This window comes from Alligator mississippiensis, chromosome 10, assembly GCF_030867095.1.
Source record: "Alligator mississippiensis isolate rAllMis1 chromosome 10, rAllMis1, whole genome shotgun sequence".
Lineage (NCBI taxonomy): Eukaryota > Metazoa > Chordata > Crocodylia > Alligatoridae > Alligator > Alligator mississippiensis.
In genome coordinates this window covers 70,560,245-70,576,756 of record NC_081833.1, presented here as the reverse complement: position 1 = coordinate 70,576,756, position 16,512 = coordinate 70,560,245, and the positions used below count along the sequence as shown (strand labels likewise).

Sequence of the window (16,512 nt, the reverse complement as noted above, 5' to 3'; positions counted from 1 at the left end):
CACCAACAACTGCTGCTGGATTTGCTCTTGCAGTCTGCATGTTTGACCGGTGCAGCTGTTGGCCCTGGCCACCTGGCCACCTGTCCAGCCTGGGCTCTGGATTGAACCTACTGATTCCACAACGTTTCTCATCTGCTGACAACAACATTTGAATGAAGAGGTCAGTGATGAGGAGGTCTTGTGTCCCAGGGCCAAAAGCCTGAGGCCCCAGGCTCAGATTTCTGAAGGACGATATGTGCCTCACTCAACTCCTGGTGAGATCAACGCCTGGGACCCTGGCAGTCATCATTGAGGAGTCTGGCCCCAGCTTCCTCCAAAGTTAGATGAATCCACCTGACAGCTCCTCCTTTAGGAGTAGGTCTGCTGACCATGTGCAGGGGGCAGAGGATTTTAAAAGTCATCTAAGTGGCTCAAAGTGCCTCATATCTTCATTGCCAGGGTTAATGGCAAGGGAACAAGGCTTATCCCCCTGCACCAGGCAGCTTGACTGGGCACCCTCCCACCCCACTGCCAGACTTACCCACTGCATGAAGGAATTTAAAACTTGAGTCTCAAAAGAGATTTAGGTGCTCAAGCCTTAATATCAAAGGGAACGGGCGTATAAAAAAGCTATGAAAACTGTGCATGAAAAGAGCAGCACTTCCCTAACTGCAAGGATGTTGTAAGGATTGTATGATTCCCTCATTATTGTCATATCTCACCATGTATGATCCCCTCGTTATTGTCATGTCTAAACAATTTGAAAGTACTGGAGTGAATGACTACAGACAATGGCTAATTTTTCAAATGAAATGTCTACTACACAATGGCAGTGGAGCAGTGAGATACTTTATTTTAAAAGGCAGATGGTCTTCAAATATTTCGGATGAACCAATCATAAGAAAAGTATTGATTAATGAAAATGAATGTTCATGAGTGTTGAATGGGGGCAGAAATTGAAGTTCATTCTGTCATTTAAAAAAAAAGATTTAAACTGTTTAAATTATTATTATTGATTTTTTTTTTTACTCTGTTGTTTGTTCTTATTAGTTGAATTTTTCTAGATAATATCTGCATACTTTTGAAGCTTCTAGGACTCATACTTAAAGGAACAGCAAGAAGCATAACAAAGGTAAATCTGACCACATTTGGCAGGCTTCTTCCCTCAAAATCCTCACCCTCTAAGCAACCCATTTTATTCTCATTTGCAATCACTGCAAACATCTTTCCAAGAAAGTAGAGATACCCTGGAAAAAAATAGCTTCATGCACCTAGTTCAGCAACAATGAGTAACATGATGGCAATCATCAATCCTTTCAGATCACGGTGTATGCCTGAGAGGTTATCCAGACCTTCAACACACATGCCTAGGCAGGAGTATGGAGGATTGGCAGCTGCCCAGACTTTCTGCGCCCGCTTTAGGCTGTTGAGAATCCAAAGGCCAGACCAAGTCCAGACATTTGGCGCCTCCATGACTGTAGTTGTATAAGCATCTCGGAATCGAACCCTGGTCTTTTATGTAGCCCTTCCCAGTTCCCCATGGTGAGTATTTTAAGCACAAAAGTTTTCGAACTTCACCTCTCTATCCAACGTTGCTCCCCAGAGCGGTCACTGCATGGTTGGGTCATTAAGGCTTGGCAGCTGTTGAAGATTCAGAAGGATAGCAAACTTCCCACCGCTGCTCCAGCTATCTGCTTCCCTGGCCATTAACGTGGCTGTGAATTACTGTTTCATATTGACCGTGAGCTGTCTTAATGCCTGATGTGCAACACATTGACACCAAGTCGTGGATTCAAGGAACGTCATCCCCATCAAGTGCTGGGGAGGTCATTGATATTCTGTGAATACAAGGAGCATCTCTATGGAGAGATAAGCAGAGAATAGACAGAGTCTTTCAACCAGTTCCCAAAGAACCAGCCAGTGCTGTTGAGCTTGACCTGAGTGTGAAGCAAACTTTTAGTGGCATAAATATCTGGAGCAATGGGCAGAGCAGGGAAACAAATGCACCCCACTGGCTTTGTCCTGGGTGGCAGTGTGATGTACCAAATTTACACCACACGAGATGAAAACTGACAGCCTCGGCTTTAGGAAAGCCACAGGATGCTGAATGAAATTCTTTCTGATGTTACCATATGGGATTATAGTCTGGCCAAGTGGTGAAACACAGATGTCTTGCCTGTATTCACTGGTTGAAGTTTCTTATCTAGAGTTATATCCAATTTATTTTTGAGTGTCTTCTCCACCTCTTCATTGGGAAGAATTATGGCTTTTACCAGATCCATGTTCTCCTTGTAGTTATATTTTTTATCTCACTGTATTTCCACCCACATCCCATTGGTGGTCTGGAGGCTGCAGATCGACTTTCTTATATTGACAAAATCAGGACATGTCTGCTAAACCATATTGCCTGAAATCTCTCTCTCTTTGCTCAATGATAAAGATGTAAACCTTCCTGTAGTTATTCGTTTGCAGAGAATGAGCTTTAGAGTCGCTGTGGTTGGGAACGTATGCCTGCCTTTGCTCTTCTCCAGGTGCTAGGTCCCTTTTTCTTCCAGGAAGCAAAAGGTGCCAGGAATCTGAGGATGCAAAAGGTGCCAGGAATCTTCCAGGAAGCAAAAAGTCCCAGAAATCAGCTCCACGGGCTCCCACATTTGCTAGACCACCCCAAGCCCACCATCCACAACATAGGATTTGCTAGCAAGGACCACTTTTAACAGAAGGTGATTCATATGATCAGCATGTGATCAGCATGTGCCTTATCCTCAGGGTCGTACACTTTTCCTTCCAAAAGTGACATTATATCCCAGTGTATTCAGAGCCCAGAACAACAGCCAGTTGCTCTCCAAGTACCAGCCACTACGATTCCTCCTCACTGTTTTGTTGTACGCTTGTTCTAACCAACTCAATAGTCTCCCCACAGTGCATGCTGAGGCTCTCACAAGGTGCTGGAAGATTGTAATAAAGGTCTCAAAGTCCATATTTTTTCTTGGGCATTTGTAAGAAATTCAGGTGAAATATTCCTGGATGTTCCTGGTACTCATGAGGAGTAGGAGATAACCATTTATGTTTGAAGAACTCAAATGAGAGTCTTTCCAGTCTATGTATCCTGGCTCCTTTGCTTGATACCATTTGAAATGAGCAAACTCCCTGCACACTCCTATGGCGAACCGAGTATAAATCTCAGGAACAGATTAATCCAATAGTTTCCAACTACACAGTTGTTCTAATTGTTTGTTCTACATCAATGTCTCGAGGCCTCCACTGTGTTTGTGCCCGAGAGCTTGCAAAGAACAATTTTTCCAACTATTTAGTTTGCCTAATAAAAGATATCACACTTACCCAAAGAACCTTGTCCGCCTATGTCCTTAGACCAACATGGCTACACCTATACCCTGGCTATTTCAGGAACACATGTAATGGAGATTTCCTGCTCAGGTGAGCCTACAGCCTAAATAGGGAAGAATACAAACACAAGTCTCATTGTTCTGACGTTACAAGTGATTAGAAGATCCTGTCCTTCAAGGTCAACTGGTGGGAAGAAAGCTGATTTACAACCTCCTCGACTAAGAGAGCATGACTCTCTCCATCTTCCCTGTCGCTCTAGGCATACAACCCATCAGGAATTCAATTCCTGGAAGCCCAGAGTTACGGAAAGCTCCCACCATCCGCTCAGCACACTCTGGACTTCAAGGATACCGAGACAAGGAGGTCCCTTCTGCTTCCCATTGTAGCGGGGCTGAAACACAAGCAAGCCAACTACACACAAAATCACTTCAAGGGCAGCAGGCTAGCTGGCTGGACCTGCATCTGTCTCTTTGGATAGGTTTACCAAGAGGCAACCATTTAAGATTACAGCACTTCATGAGCAATGTGGGCAAGCCCGGCGTTCATTGGGATGTACTGGGGTTTCCTGGCTTGTAGTGGCTGGAAAGGGAGTAAGGATGTTGCGGCTGTTTGAAGGGTCCAAAGAGGTTGAATCGCTAAACATCAGGCAACACAAACTATGAGATTCAGAATGACTCTTATCACAGGCTGCAAATAATTTCTGGATCTGAACTTAACATTCTCCCTGAATGCAAAGTAAAATGTAGTTATTAAGCTCTGCTGACAAATAGTAGGAGCAGAATAGACCCATCTCCTTGATTTTCGTATGTTATTTAAAAATCTTACTGCATATCGGGGCCTAAGGATTGAAGGTAGATGTAATTACATTACCGTGCAGCACGAACACCCTGTCAATGGAGAGAAAGAGGGGAAAATAGATTAGATATAATACAAGAGCAACAAAAATATACCATCCTCCATGACAATGAACAGTCAGGATCAGAGACCATCTCCACCCAGAATGCAGGGTAAACCAGGGTGTAATTATTTCAGTCTTGCCAACCATGCGTGTACACGTCTTTGCTGTCTGATACTGGAGCAATGCGGGCTCATATTTTCAAATTTCTTTTGCAGGCATGAAGACTAGATGGATTTTAAAGTGAGCTGAGATTTTCAGGGAATAACGTGGTGTCAGCAGTGGGAGCTTTAAGAACCCGCTGCCCGTGTTATCAGCACTACCATCAATCTTCGCTTCCCTTTGTTTCTTTTTCACAAGAAAGGTCTTGAGTAGTTTCTTTCATTTCAAGGGAAATAGTATGGAGGGGTTGCTTCCTTATTTTTAATTTATTTGGAGGTATGTTGGTTTCTTGAGTACAAAAATTAAGACTTACTGCTTACAACTATTGAATAAGACTTGCTGCTTACTGCTTACAACTATTGAAGCCAGGTATGGCACCTGTGCTTTTTTTTCCCCAACCTGTCTGTTATTTGTGAGTGTTTCTCAGCAACCTCTCACTGCAGTATGTGAACAAAACCTGTTCAGTGGTCAGCTGGTAAGTATGAAGATAAGACAGCTTCTCTTTTACATTAAGCTGAGAAAAACCTCGGGCAATATAGTGAATATCGACAAAATTTGTTCAACCAGCATATTTGACTCTCTATTTATGACCTGATGAACCATACAGATTTCAGGTTGAAAAAGTATCTTCCCTGTAAAATAAGTGCAACTGCAAACGTATTAATTCTTATTCTCCTGCTTTTCTGGGGCTAAATCAGCTAATTTAGTTGTCTGTCTTTATGCAACAACGTGCACAGAAGAGATGGTTGTTCTCCTGCCCCTCTCCAGGAACACTGTCTTTTCTCAGGTCAGAGATGTGTAAAAGCCTGAGGAGGGAAGAGTTCAGGTGTAGCAAGTTAGCAAACTCTAGCTATGCTAAGGTAACAAGGATTCACATTAGATTGTTGTTAAAACACTGGGGTGCTTTATCTTTTCAGTCATATGCATCTTCTGGACCAGGGAGGGTGGGAAGGCTGCTTTTCCTTGTTTCAGCACAAGTTCCAACACAGAAGGATGGCAGGTTCTTCTGGATATTTAGCAGCTGCTGTTAAAGGTAGAAATCCCCTGGACAACGGATCTGACAAGATTTCTACTCTTTCAGGCCAAAGTCTCACAAAAGCAGTGAGATCCCAGCACTGTTGAATGCAGACCTAGACTTGAGCTGCAGCCCTTCCTGGTCTGATGGTGCACAAGGTGCACGAGGCACTTTTATCTCTGGCCATAGCACCCCAGTGGAGCACCATCGGTGGACAGTGCTAACAGCAAATGTCTTCTTCTTCCCATGCTCCAATCACCATGAAATTTTACAGTTGCTAGATGTCGTTATAATTTGACTTGGTCTTCCCCCCTCCTGACCTGATGATATTCTGTTGTTCTCCAGCAGACTCGTATTGACCGCCTCTGAAAAACAAATTAGTATTAGGCAGAAAAATGTTCACACTCAGATGTATCAATGTGGGCTTTACAGAAGGGAGGTTACACACTTTCGTGTTGGGTGTTTTTTTAATTTTGCTTTTGTTTGTTCACTTGCTTGTTTTTTGGCTTTGAGGGCATAAGCGTAGGAGGCTTCCATCTGCAAGGGGCGAGAGGTGGTTTAAGCACCTGATAACCCACATTTTGAATGATTCAATGATTCAGTGTTTTAAAACTCAGAATGCAGCTCCAGGCACTTTGCTACTTATTATGAGTTCAATTATCATAACCTACATGAATATTTACTTTTCTGATCCTGACTCTTTGTATACCCTTTCGTGTCAGCTGGTTGACTCGGGGCTGGTGCTGGAAAAGGAAGGAGCTATTTACATTTGAAAAGATCTCTGCTCCAGCAGAAAAGAGCAAGAGATTAAATAGCTGTGCTTCATTTGTCTAAACATACTTACTGTGTATTTTTTTCTTAAAACTTCACTTATTTTTAAATCAGAACATGAATTTCCAGGGCAAAAAATATTCCTCTCCGTGTGTTTGAAATGCAGATTCAGCCTCTTCTGTTTATTGAATGTGATCTTTATTGAACTTCTAGGAAATCAAACTTAGTCTTCCTTTTCTTTACAGAGATTAGTTCAGTTCATCAAATATTAGCTATACTACCTCTGAAGATCTAAAGCTTGGTACAATAATGGCAGTAATGGGTGCAAGGACTGTAGGGGAAACCATAAGCATATGAAAAGTGAGTACCAAATCTTATGATGGGCACTATACATGCTGTGGGAGGATTTATTCTCATATTAACCTGAAGAAAAATGGGACTGTAAACTATTGCTTAGCCCCATTCAGTTGTTGAAACAAACTAAACTATTCATGGACATTTGTAGACCCTCAAAGGAGTATTTAATCAACCATCAGTGACATCCTATAGGTAGTATAAGTGACACGCACACATAGGCACACATGCATTGATCATCAAAGCAAAAGCAGACACAAGGAACACAAACAGCTCCAGTTAGCGAAAAAACAAAAGCTAGAAGCTATAGGAAAGTAAAAAGTCTGGTGATCAGTGCACTATACTGAAATGGTTCATTTTCCTTCTGTCTGATACATTAATAATTAAACTGCAACCATGCCAACCCTAACCTAAAGTATAAAGATTATAAATATTGCTCATAGTCCCCCAGGAACCTGTGTTTGACCTTTAGTCCCAACTCGCATGAGATCACACGAGGGCAGCACTATACTGCAGTAGATTTGTGAAGCGTGTTGCAAGATGATACTGGAGCCAAACTTTCTGATCCTTCTGTGTGTGAGAGAGACCAGCCACATACAGGGGCATACACTGAAATCCAGTTGTTAATGCACATTCTAATCACGTGCAAACTTGCATGTTAAAATCTCTCAGATGGGCACGCACCAAAATATGGGCATAGAAATGGGCTCATAGCACCAGGAAAGTAGGGCTAGAAGGGACATCATAAGGTCATCCAGCCCACCCCCTGCGCAAGGCAGGATCGTCCCTGACTAAACCATCTCAGTCAAGTGTCTGTCTAATTTGCTCTTAAAAACTTCCGTGCGTGGAGAGTCCACAATTTCTCTAGGTAGCCCCTTCCAATGCTTGACCAGCCTCATAGTCAGAAAGTTACTCCGACTCTCCAACCTAAACTGAGGCCCATGCTAGCTTGTATACATACAAGTGACAGTCAGCTATATGTCTCCACCACCATTGAATAATCAAAGTCCTTATTTTTTTAACCATTATTATCTTTTAAAACTCCCCAAGAGGGTTGAACCTGACACTAATTTTGTTGTGTGCATGCATGACATTGGTGCAATGTGTACCTCTGCCAGAATCACTCCACAGATGGATAGATGTGTCCCTTCACCCCTTGCTCTCATCAGAGCCCAAGGATCTCTGAGGGTCTGCCAGGACTTCAGTTGGAGCCAAGTGTCGTGCTGTGCAGGGGCCTGTGTTATACAGTGCTGAGCAATGAGAGCTCACACCATGAATAAAAGGCTACTTAGCATTGAGTGGGCGCCTCTACATGAGACATTTACCGTGGAGCCGCCTAATTAGCTCCATAGGAAACATCTCGGCATCTACACGTGGCCCTATTAAGTAGGAAACTAATAAAGTCCACAGCAATTGGTGCAGCAATGCACATGTAGACGCTGACCCAACTGGCTGGGGCATGAGGCTGCTAGAGTGCAGGAGCTGCCTGCTGGCTAGCCCCGCATTGGAGCACCCTGGTGCCTCAGCCAGTCCCTCCACAGCACATTGAGCCAGGGTGGAGCAGGCTAATAGGCTAACCCCTACCTCCACCCCCAACCCCCAGGCCCTCTGCCAGCCAGGGCTACACCATCCTGGCTCAACATGCTGCAGTCCCAGGTGCACATGTAAATGCTGCATCCTGGAGCAATAAACTTCGGCAAGAACTGTGCTGGAGTTTATTGCTGCATGCTAATTGCACGTGTAGATGCACCCAATGTTGGGCAACTAGAACTCTCGCCATGAATACCAGAGACCTCTGTCAGGCCACTTAGCACTTAGGGCGTGTACAGAAGTGCTCCCTGCATGTTTTACAGTGCTGTAATTTAGAGCACTTTTATAGCACTATAAAGTTACAGCTCTCTTAAACATGACAGAAATGTTGTACTTGGTGGCGGGGGGCTCTAAGCCTCTCTGCACTTGCCAGGCTAGGAGGCAGGGGGTACTCCGCAGCCTCCTGGGGCTTCTCCACTGGTCAGAAATTTGACCAGCATGCTGATGTTATTTAAAGCACTGTAAGTTGCTACAGTGCTCCAAATTTAATACTTCCTTTAACAAAGGTTTATTTGAAGCACTGTACCCATTTCTGAAGTGCTTTAAAGCCATGCACTTCTGTTAAGTCATGGCAATGAAGGGCATTTATACACATATATGTCTGCTCCGATGCACCGAAGATCTGGCGCATCAGAGCAGGCTCAATGAATCAAGTCTGCTCTGCACGCAAGCTGATGCACGTGGCGCTGTGTCACGTGTATTTGTATGAACAGCAAAATGCATGCCAGCACTGAGAAAATAGTGGTGGCGTGCTTTTGAACTAAAACACCTTTACCGCTTATACAAATGCATGAAACTGGCTTAGCGAGCACCTCACTTCTAGAACTATGCATGGTTCAACACTCACTCAGGGTGCTTTTTCACCATTTAAAGCACTTCAGGCATTTGTACACCTACTTGCACCACACTGCAATGCCAGGCGCTTTGGAAAGCTTTGGACTAAAATATGTTTGTGTTTTAATTCAAAAGCATGCCGCTGCCATTTTCTCAGCGCTGACACACATTTCACCATTTACCCAAATGAATGCGACGCAGCGCAACATGTGTACATATGCCCAAAGTGCTTTAAATGGTGACACAAGCACCCGGAGTGAGAACTGAACCATACATAGTCCTAGAAGCGAGGTGCCTGCAAAACCAGTTTCAGCAATGGCTGTAAATTGTATGTGGTCACTTTAGGCCAACACTGGCCTCCTATAGAAATTTCTTATACCTCGAAACTGAATCCAAGGCCTCCTTTCCCTGTTGCAGCCTACTGACCCCCTGTTTCTGAGCAGCCAGATGCATAAGAGAGGTGGGTCTCCCCTTTTGATCACAGTGGTATAACTGGACTGCACAACCACCTCCTTAAAAGAGCCTATGGATCATTTAGTTTTGTGCTTGCCATCACAGTACCTTAACACAGGAGCCTCCCCAAACCCTTCAGCTTCTTAAATGCATTTGACTTAAGACTTTTGTAACCCTCTGCTTCGAAGAAAGGAAGATTCCCTCCCTGTCCATCTCCTCTTGGTCCAGCTCTCAGCACTGGGAACTCTGCCCTTGTTTGTTTAAAGGACATATCCAGTTCTCCTGTTGCTCAGCATCCTTTTAAGCTCTGTGGTCCTGCTGCCTCTCAAAAAACAATTCAAACAAAACAAGCATTAGCTGGCTGCCTAAAGGAAACCTCTTAGCTGAGTTTATTTTCATTTGCTCTTGACACACAATAGCCTCAGTACAAAAGAGAAGTGTGCATGGCTCAGACTTCAGTCAAGATCAGACAGTCCAAAATTATCTCAACAGGCTACTTTTACTGCCAATATTATCACTCAGAAAGATGTTTAGGTTCAGTGTTATGATGACCTCTTCAAACAAAGGGGTTCCTGTCCAAGCACACACAGCTTAATTAGATACAGTTTGCCCTCCGGACAGAAAGTACCCAGCAAGGAACTGCTGATACATTAGATCAGTTCTGGCACAGAAGACCAAAGGGTTGCTTGTTTAATATATTCAGATTGAACCTGTACATTTGTCCCCTTCCTGCCTGCTAATAATTGCTAATTTTGATCCTTCTATATTATTGTTTTCCTCTGGAGCCAACAATGTGTTCTCTTGGGCTTGAGATCCTGATTTAAACCCCAGTTTCTCTGTTTGCCAGGCATGTTAAATTCAGTCTAAGTTTATACGACGCTCAGTGGCAGTATCCGACTCTTGCCAGTACTTGCTTCATAATCATCCTAAGCGCTGAACTGTTTTTCCACCTCGCTACATCAAAAGCTCTCACCTCATCCCTCACCATCTCTTGTGTTAATCACAGTAGTTCTCTGCTCTGGTTTCCTGTTGCCACCATAACACTCCTCGGTCCACTAAAAATATGGATCATCTTCCCTGCACGTTACTGTGTACTATGGGGAACTTGGCAAAAGGCACTGGCGGATAAGATTTAAGTGGACTGGAAGCATCAGCAGTCAGGTGCAATAATCAGAGGCAGGCAGAGGGCAGGGCAAGGTGCCACCTCTTAGAGGCTCTCTCAGAGAGGGATTGATCTTTTGTATGCAACAGCCTATTTGTGAGATGCTATGAATGGACTTGCAAAAAGTTGCCTATCGAATCTCAGGCATCTCTCAACCAGTTAGTCTCCAAGGTACTGTTCTGCCCTGCCTTCTGCCTGACTTCAGATTGGCATGGCTAACTATCTAACTACCTCTCAGTGCATATTAATGCTTTAGGGTTGTTGGTTGTAGCCGTGTCAGTCTAAGGACAGACAGATATGGTAAATGTGGTATCGATTATTAGACCAACTAAATAGTTGGAAAAAATGTTCTTTGCAAGCTTTTGGGTACAAACACCCTTCTTCAGGTATATTGAGAGCATATTAATGCAACACAATAAACTCCGGCACAATTTGTGCTGGAGTTTATTGCTCCCGGGTGCCACGTTTACACGTGCACCTGGGACAGCAGCACATGGGGTCTGGTCAAAGTAGCTGTGACCCAGCTAAATGTGCTGCAGAGGGGCTGGGTGGGCCACAAGGGTGCTCCAGTGCCGGACTAGCCGGCAGGCAGCCCCTGCACGGAAGCACGCTCGTGCCCCAGCCAGCCCCATCAGCATCTACACATTGAGGATTAAAAAAAAGGTGCAGCAGGATTGTCTAAGTTTATAGCCCTGCTGCAGAGCTTCTTAGTTTACTCCAGCCTAATAGCCCCACACGTGTAGACACCAAGATATTTACAGCTGAGCTAATTAGGCAGCTCCTCAGTAAGCATCTTGTGTAGATGCACTCGATAATGCTGAATCACAGGAAAACTCAGTTTCTGCCTGGAGTCTTATATGCCAATAAGCACATGTGCCTGGACTCTATTTTCCACAAGTAGATTTTCCTCACTGTAAAAGAGGGAAAGTAAGAGGATGAGCTTCTCCCAGCTGCTTCTGAGCTATAGTCTTTGCTATGAATTGGGATCTTCCCCTCAGAAAAGGGTGTTGGGGGAGTGGGAGCTTATTCACAGATGACTTGAGCTGTATTCTTCTCTCAATAGGCTTACTTCGTTTGGTTGTAGCTTCCTTTAATTGTGTTACCGTTCTGTAGCCAAAAATCACTGTGGTGTGAAGAGCAAGCCAGAGGCTTGAAAATGTTTCCAACATCATATGGCACAACTGCAGCAATAAGTCACGGTTTCCAGGAATTAACACCCATCTTTTTAGCATAGCTCTTCTTCCCCTTGTAGGATCTTGTGCCCAGCAATTAAGCTGTCAGGAGCGACATTGGGGAATAGAGTGAGCTTGCCTAGACTTCTTCTCCCAAACATCCTATCTGCATGTCAGCTCCAAAGGTGAAGGGTGCCTGGATCTAAGATTTTAATATAGCTGCTGCATAAAATATTTAAAATCGGAGCTGCATTTAGATGTACCTGGATCTAGATAACAGGATCTGGACCACATGCCTCCCCACTCCTCCCTGATTGGCTGAACATTAATCTGCTAGGGAAGGAATTAACGAAGTTTGTTAATTTCCCCTCCTTTCCATTCCTGGTGTCCCCACAATAAGAACGAGGAACCAGGTTTCCTGGGGTTGCAGAGACTACTGCATACATATAGTGCTCTAGCATAAATGGGCTGCCCCAGGGAAGGACTGCAAAAGGAGAGAGGCAAAGTTAGACACAGGAATGGGAATCTTAATTCCTCGTGGCTGGACTTCTCCCAGCCTCGTGTGGGAGGGACCATGGTTTCCTAGGAGCTGCCATCTTTATCGCTTTCTTTGCAGCTATCACGAGTAAAGGATGGATTTTTTTTATCTTCCTCATTAGCATTCAGCCTGTTGAGTGAAGAGATTCACTGCTGAAATAACTTGTCCTGCGAATACGACCTCTCAGTGGGTTCTCTTCTTAGCTGGAAGACTAGAAGCAACAGGGGATGAAACTGTAAGGAGTTAGGTACCAAAAACCAATGCAAACCCCGTCCTAATGAGCACGTTACCTACTACAGAAACCAACTGATGCTATGAATTGGGGTAGCACCCCCAATAAGTTTGAAGGTACTTTTAATCTATTGGATAATGGAGCAAAGCAATATGCATCCCACTATTCCTCATTCAGGTTATATATATCTCCCTATATTCACCCTATCCACCTCAGCTACCCCAGTACATTTTATTATGAAACGTGTTCTTTTACTGCCTGGGTTCCTACTTGTGATTCAGGACAGAGTGGCTATATAAGTGATCAATAGTTTGTCTCAATAGGCAATTTATATAGCTGCAGAACTGCCGAAGGAGTTGACAGTTTAATCTTCACTATACATTTACTCCATTCTGACACACAGGGCTCTGTTTAATGAGCAATGTCAAGTGGTCAGATTAAGTAAATATGACCTAAGGAAAAAGCATATGAATGACTATTAGCAGTGCTGTTATCCATGATCATTGCTTCCAATGTTTCCTATATCAGTCTTTTAGGGTAGGTTTTCAAAAAAAAAACCCCAAAACCACAGAACTGTTGGCCTACACTAATTCCCTGAGCATAGGCGACTGGTAGAGGGTGCACAGGGGTGCATGTGCCCCCCAATGGGGCCGGTGCCCCCACTGACGGCCGACACTGATGCTATCGGTAGGGCTGGTGCCCACCTTGACAGGGTTGGCAACTTCTGTGGGTGCCCCCCCAGATTCAGGACATACCAGTCACTCATGTCCCAGAGAAACTTTAAGGGAAGGAGAAGAGTTGGGCCCTCTCTAACTTCCCCTTGAGACTCTTGCCCTCAATGACTCAGCCTATCAATGCTACTTCTTTTAACGAAGTGCTCTGCTGTGACTCACCGCTATCAATAATATCACCATGTTCTGACTCAATTAAGGTCTAATGTAAGTGGGTGCTGCTACTCTATTTCTTTTACTAGCTCGGCACACCCTGGATTTAGAAAGTAAGGGAAGGAAACACCACAGAGATTTGAATGATGGATATTTGGGGAAAAGGAAGATCTCCTATTCAGGCATCAAAACAGAGAACCACCCGGTCTCCTCTTGCTGGCTGTTTGCACTGGTCAGACAATGGAAAGCATTCAGTAATGTGCCCTGTTGAGCTGGTTTGGGATTGTTTTTTGGCTCTGAGACTCGGCAGATGGTGTTAAGTCAGGATAGCCATCTGTAAGCCGTCTGGTTCTGGCACCTTGCATAAAAAGATGGTCTGTGCAGGGTGGGCCAAGCATGGGGTGCCTGAAGCCTGCTATACTACAGGTCGTCCAACACAAGTCCAGCACAAGTTGTTGCCTTCCCCCTACATCAGGTGCATTGCACATAGTTCCTGCAGACAACAGGCTTTTTCCTAAACACCTCAGTGCAGAGAACCGACCACCGTGGACCCGAATTGGGTAGGAAAATAACACAGTGGGGCTGGATTGTTGTACACGGAATAATTTTCCCTGCCTTGCACAGATTTATTGAGACTGACCGTGAATAATTTATACCAAGAAGGATAGGCAAGTCTGACTCATCTCATTTATCAGCATGGTCATATAAAGCAAGATAGGGGAACTCTAGTGTAAATCAGAGACAGATGCAGCTTTGTACATCACCTCTGGGATTCGGGCATGTTTCCTGTGGGTACCAGATAAATAGCTAGCTGATGCTGGCAAAGCACTTTGAAGATGACACATGCTGGGTAAGAGCTGATAACATTATTAGCTGTCAGTGATTGGGGGTCTGGAGCCCATTTCACACTTTTCCATTCAAAATTCAGCCTTCAGGGCCCCCTGAGAACTGCTCTCCCACACACTACATGTAGCATCAAGGCTTTCCAGCTGTATACAAATGCATCTGCCCATTCTGCAGCTCAAAGGGCCAACGCCCATGATGGATGGCTGCAATTACATCAGCCTTCCATTTGGTCACACTGCTTGGAACAGTATTGAAACATTTTTCATCAAGATAGCTTTAAAAAAAAATTGGAAAGAAACTAAAGGACCACAGCTAGTTAAATAACAAAGTTAAATAAAGTCCTGGACTCATGTTGCAAAATGCTGAGTTATGATCTGATTTAAAGCCACACATACTTTTCCATTAATGAATAATAAATGTGCAATTATATTGCAATTAGTGTGTAATTACTGTTTGTTGCTCCATTGCTTTTAAATCATGCATTTATCCCTTGTCGCTGGCTGGAGAGTTTTAGTTTGTCAGGGAAGTTTTGTGATAAGAAGAATACTGAGATCATACATTAAAAAAAAAAATAAACAGAAACAAAACCAAAAAAAAAAATCACAAAAGAGGGTCTTAATTTTTTAACATTTTTATTAATCATGTTGGCTGTGGCTTGATCAATAAGAAAAATAAGAAAAATGTAGCTCGAGTGAATCATTTTCCAGAGAAATGGAAAGCAGAGCTATTTTTCATCAAAATGCCAAAATCACTATTGAAGCCAACTGTATTTAGAGGGCGTAGATACAGCACATGGCAGGATGCGAGAAGAAAGTAGTGAGGACACACACCCAATGAAATATCTGCAGAAATGGAGATATTGGGATGAGACGAGGAGCACGTAGATCCTAATTCATTAATCCACAAGCAGTGCTTTCATAATACATCCATAACATTTCTCCGAGGCTCTGTTATTTTTCTATTTGGCGTTCATTGTGGGTACTTGCATATATACACACCCTACTTATCGAGTAGTATCTTCGCTCATGGTGGCACCAGGTTTTCTAGGTGCTTGGTCTCTCTCAAGCCTCACATTAGTCCGTCCTTTAGAAGAGTGGCCGACCCCAGCTTCTGAGGAAACACTTCCCAAAACACGTGCTTAGCATTTGTCAAAGGCACTGGCGTAGCTCAGAGTACAGAGGTCTCATGGTGAAGACCCCCAGAAATGTTAGGCTGCCCAACTGACCTTGCACATGACCTCCAAAGGCAAGTGGCAGCATTTCAAGACCTTCTCCTCAGTCCTGAAGCTGAAGATCTAAGCATAAAGAAGAGTCATGCTGGTTGTTAAAAGCAGCTGCTTTGCTAACAGGGTTTGGGACAAGGCTGTAAGTCTCCAAACAGCTCTTGCACAAGACCAGAATTGAGTTCCTGCCAACCTCGCCATCCGGCAACTGGCATCATAACACGAACCCATATTTCTAACACTATGACTGGCTTCTTACCTTAAGGCTCAAGTTCAAAGAGAGACAACGACTTCAATCCAGCAGAAATGGGGCATGAAATTTCTCACAAATTATGCATAACCGCTCTGATCAAGTGACTTGGAGATCAAACAATGCAGCCAGCTTTTTCATGCCACCCATTTCTGGGATTGGCACGAGTCAGTTAACTGGGGATATGTATTCTAGAGGGACACTTATTGTTCAAAGTGGAACAAGGTAGATACAGGATGGCTTTTGTAAGACGTATACAGGTGGCAAAGCTGGTTCCTATATGCCCCTCCTCTATATATTACAGAATGGAAGCATTCTGGGTACAGGAAGAGATGGGATGAGCATAGTCTGCATTATAGTCCAATACAGCTTAGAGCAGCTCCTAAGTGACTCTGGACTAATGGTCCCCCCAACCTTCACTGGCCCATGGGCACTACCGAGCAAGTAATATGCTTTGCTGTCCTGGTTGAGCTCAGCTGTAACTTTTTTGTGGCCACAACAATATCCAAAATGTTTTTGTGGGCAACACGGTGCCTGCAAGCCATGATTTGGGGCCCATGTCTCTAAAACACAGGGAGCCAGGAGGGTGGCATGTTCCTCCTTCCAGATTCGGAGCCCAGCGGTGAGCTCCCTTCTTCCCCGTGCTGCAAACAATAGGAAGCGCTAATTGGATATATGACTGCAAAACTTCCTCCCTTGAATCATTCTCTTCTCCACAGTGCCCTGTCTGATTTCATCTCTGTGGTCTGGTTTTTTTGGACAGAGCTCCTCAGATGTCCTCCTGTATCCCACAGGCATTACTGAGGAG

General features: G+C 44.1%; 1 pseudogene; it reads right to left on the bottom strand.

The window, feature by feature from the left end:
• Positions 1–759: 759 nt before the first annotated feature.
• On the bottom strand, positions 760–7,880 carry LOC109283375 (arylamine N-acetyltransferase, pineal gland isozyme NAT-3-like; annotated as a pseudogene).
• Positions 7,881–16,512: the final 8,632 nt, after the last annotated feature.